The sequence below is a fragment of the Gavialis gangeticus genome, unplaced genomic scaffold (genome assembly GCF_001723915.1).
Source record: "Gavialis gangeticus isolate Ggan-Ray unplaced genomic scaffold, GavGan_comp1, whole genome shotgun sequence".
Taxonomy (NCBI): domain Eukaryota; kingdom Metazoa; phylum Chordata; order Crocodylia; family Gavialidae; genus Gavialis; species Gavialis gangeticus.
In genome coordinates, this window is record NW_017729022.1 from 177,060,318 (window position 1) to 177,064,756 (window position 4,439).

The window sequence follows — 4,439 nt, forward strand, 5'->3', positions numbered from 1 at the left end:
CTCCAGGCTCTGGTTGCTGGTAGTGTCCTGGGGATGGCTGTCTTTGGCTATCGAAACCGATGGATCTCTAAGTACAAGTCTCTGCCTCTTGGAGTAAAGGATGAGATACCTTAGTTTTTAGCAGATTTACAAACCTTTTTGTGTGATCTAGCCAATTAAAGGGCATAGAAGAACAGTACATTATTTCATAGTTTCATAGATGTTAGAGACTGGAAGGGACCTTACAAGATCATTGGGTCTAGCCCCCCTGCATGTGGGCAGGAAAGACTGCTGGGGTCAGATGATCCCAGCAAGGTGGGTGTCAAGATGCTGTTTGAAGATCACCAGGGTGGGTGACTGTACCACCTCTGGGGGAGCCTGTTCCAAAACCTTGGCACTCGACTAAAAAGAAGTTTTCCTTGCATCCATTCTTTTGTGTGTGGCCTACATTTCCACTAACCATGGAAGCTTTCCTTAAGTTCATATGCCCACAACGGTTATGGTTGGCATGGTATGTACTCAGACTTGAAATTGATTGGGTTGTCTGGAGGAAATGAACCTGTAGTCCTTTGGGTTTAAAAGCTAAACTCTGCAGTTTGAGCTAAAGCCTGCCATACAGTAATAGAAATGCAAACTTCTGGATCTTTTAGCTTTTAGATAAGATGGTTAACCAGTGTTGGAAGAGGTTATGCTAGCAGGCCAGGCAGGCTGGCTTAATTTGGGGAGTCGTGCTGTTTTTGCATGCAGACAGATATGCAAAAGGAAGCTATAACATGGCTGTTTTGGGGAAAGAAAAAACATGCATCTCCTTTTATGCTTGTTTCGAACTTGGCATGAATATAGCTTAGTTCAGAAGATAACACTATCCATGAAGAATACTTCCATATTCAGTCTAAGCCATTTTACAGTGGTCAGCTTTGTATCTTGAGTGACATCCACGAGTTCTTTGCCAAGAAACAGGAACAGGGTATGCTCGTGGCAAGTACACAATAACAGAAATAGCCAAAGATCTATGTGTATTCTAATTTTCTGTTCCCAGTTTTTGGCTTAAAAAAACGAGGAGGACAGGCAACTGATTATAAAGGATGCAGAGTGATTGGGAAAGCAATTGTTCTTAGGCCTGGGTAATATGACCTAGACTTTTTTTTTCCTTTCCATTTAAAGAATATAGATGCATTACCTTTGTAATCTTTCTTCTTCTACCATCCCTTTAAGAGAAAATATCTTTCATATCTAGCACCTTAAAATTATTAAGATTGTGAAGAATGCAGACACAAAAAGGTAGGAGGACAGCATCACTTATTCCAAGGCTGGATAAAATGTATAGTATTTCACTATCCAGAAGCAGACTTGAGTTCTTAGTCTTACCTGTCAGACCTTGGCTGTTAAATTTGAGTGGCAGGGACCCTCTCTGATTGGGCTGTTGTGTGAACTGCCCTGCTGCATCATGCTGGACTCCTCTACTCCACTGTGCTGTGTGAGCCACACCTGCTATTGTAGCAGGTGACCCCTGCTGCATCACACCAGGGCTGGTGTCCTTTGAGAGACCCCTGCTACAGGCTTCCTTGGCCCTGCAGGCCATGCCCACCCCCAGAAGATGAAGAATGGAGCCTGAAGACTTTGGCAGCAGGAGTGTTATGAGAGGAGCAGTACTTGGACCAGGAGCCTGGAGGCTGCATATTAACCCCTCAAGGGCCACATGTAGCCTGTGGGCTGCCATTTGGACAGCCCTGTGCTAGCTCATTAAGGACCCTGGCAGGTGTTGCATTTCAGACCTGATTAACCTGAGAGAATTATCTTGGCACATGTCCACGAGGGGCCGGGGGGGAGCTTATGCTTAGGGGCAACCAACACAGGTTCATTGGAGGCAGGTCCTGTCAGACCAACTTGGTGGCCTTCTATGACCAGGTCACAAAATGCTTAGATGCAGGGGTAGCAGTGGACGTAGTCTTTCTGGACTTTAGGAAGGCCTTCGACACTGTGTCTCACCCCGTTCTCATTAAAAAACTGGGGGACTGTGGGTGTTGACAGCTACAGTGAAATGGGTCACTAGTTGGCTGGAGGACTGCACCCAGAGAGTGGTGGTGGACTGGTCCTATTTGACCTGGAGGGATGTGGGCAGTGAGGTCCCCCAGGGCTTGGTCCTCGAGTCCGCATTGTTCAACATCTTCATCAGTGACTTGGACGAGGGGGTAAAAAGCACCTTGTTTAAATTTGCTGACAACATTAAGATGTGGGGGGGATGTGGGCATGCTCGAAGGGAGGAATAGGTTGCAATCAGATGTAGACAGGTTACAGGGGTGGGCCGACAAGAATAGGATGGGATTCAGCACTGACAAGTACAAAGTGATTCACCTGGGGAGGAAGAACCAGCAGCATACCTACAGGCTGGGGAACTCCCTTCTTGTCAGTGCAAAGGCAGAAAAGGATCTTGGAGTCATCATTGATTCCAATATGAACATGGGCCGGCAGTGTGGGGATGCAATCAGGAAGGCCAGCCACACCTTGTCATGCATCCACAGATGCATCTCGAGCAGGTTCAAGGAGGTGATCCTCCCCCTCTGCGACATTGGTCAGGCCACAGCTGGAGTACTGCGTCCAGTTCTGGGCACCACACTTCAAGAGGGATGTGGACAACATGGAGAGGGTCCAGAGGAGGGCCACTCGCATGATCGGGGGCAGCAAGGCAGGCCCTGTGGGGAGAGGCTACGGGACCTGAACCTGTTCAGCCTGCACAAGAGAAGGCTGAGGGGGGATCTAGTGGCCTGTTACAAACTAGTCAGAGGGGACCAGCAGGCACTGGGGGAGTCCCTGTTCCCCTGAGCACTACCAGGAGTAACTAGAAATAACGGTCACAAGCTGGCAGAGGGTAGATTCAGATTAGACATCAAGAGGCGCTACTTCATGGTCAGGGCGGCTAGGATCTGGAACCAACTTCCAAGAGAAGTGGTGCTGGCTTCTACCCTGGGGGTCTTTAAGAGGAGGCTAGACAAACACCTTGCTGGGGTCGTTTGACCCCAGTACTCTTTCCTGCCATGGCAGGGGGTCGGACTTGATGATCTGCTCAGGTCCCCTCCGACCCTACTAACTATGAAACTATAAACTAGTTAGTCATGTTGTAAGTAGTATCCTGTTTATCCTGGACATTTGGGCAGTTAATGGTGTAATAAAATAGGAAATAAGCCACAAAATTACTCCACAAAATATGTGAAATGTTTATTTCTTCGTGATGGATGTAGTATTGATGTTTATTTCTTTATAGCTACTTCTGTGGAATTTATTACCATAGTACTTGAAGATTTAAATTAACAAACTGTTTCACTCCAGTAGTGCTGCTTTAAATTTAAACTTGAGAAGTGGGGAGGGAGGGGCCTAAACTTGTGAAGCATCTGGGTTCTACTATGCTTATAAATCATAACCCACCTCTCAGGAGTTGAATGATGTCATGTATTCAGGGTCAAACTCACTGTCAGACTTTGTATCAGGAAGATTTTTTTTTTCCCCAGTCAGATTGGTGAGGATGGTGGGGGTTACCTCTTTTAGTGCAGGGCATAGTCCACCTTCAACTGTGTAAGCTTATTTGAACCTAACAAAATTCCTTGCTATTTCAGTGGCCAAGGCATTGACAGTGTACTTGTCTCCCCTGCTCCTGTCATGTGCATGAGATAGAGGTCAGAGCATGTGTGTTGTGGTCCCTTTTAGACAAAGGGTTACCTGTGAACAGAGCACAGGGATCAGGGGCCCTTTCCTGTCCTGTATTCCTGGGACTTATTACATAATCTGATCTTCTAACAGTACACAGGCACTTTATTTCTGGGGAGAAATAACAGGAGGATGAAGTATGCGTCTCTGGAGTATTCTGGTTTTGAGGTGATCAGAGCCATTTTCTTAAAGACTATTGGTATTTTTTAAATAGTAAAATTGCAGTTTTGCTGTGGGCATCTGTCAGTAAGTATACTTACCTTTATTCATGTAGTAAGTATTTCACTGTGGCGATAAGCCTAATTACATTTATCATGCTAAAGTAGTGCCTTTTCTGCTTTATATAAAACTATTACAAAGCTATTTTGCGTTTTCTAAAATACTAGGTTAATTCTGGTAAGTTGAGTAATTGATTACTTGCTTTTTAGAAAATCATTGACAGGTTTCTGTGTTTATGCTTTTTATAGAGCTAATTGTAAATAAAAGAAACAACTGCTTTCAGGACCAGGACTAGTCTTGTCTCTATTGTAGGGCCATGTGACCATAAGAATTAGCTAAGCATTATCAATCCTTTAAAGCCTTGAGTCAGCATATGGTAGTTCTAGTAAGTCACAAGGTTAAATGTGTTATGGCTGGTGCAGGAAGAAAATATGGTAAGTTGTAAAAATGTAGTGTATCCAAAGTTGTTTTTTTAATATGAAAACTAGTTAAGATGGAGACTGTAGCATATAACCTCTTAAAAAAAAAAAAAAAAAAAA

The 4,439-nt window shown here is 44.7% G+C and overlaps 1 protein-coding gene and 1 long non-coding RNA gene across 2 annotated transcripts in view; one reads left to right on the forward strand and one right to left on the reverse strand.

Annotated features, from left to right (window-relative positions):
- Nucleotides 1-235, reverse strand: part of LOC109296926 — a 6,197-nt gene extending 5,962 nt beyond the window's left edge. Inside the window, exon 1 of the long non-coding RNA XR_002097102.1 lies at nt 135-235. This is a non-coding gene — a long non-coding RNA (uncharacterized LOC109296926). The remainder of the gene's footprint in view (nt 1-134) is intronic.
- Nucleotides 1-4,439, forward strand: part of PPP3R1 (protein phosphatase 3 regulatory subunit B, alpha) — a 35,171-nt gene that overhangs the window by 22,668 nt on the left and 8,064 nt on the right. The gene's annotated exons all lie outside the window — the stretch shown is intronic.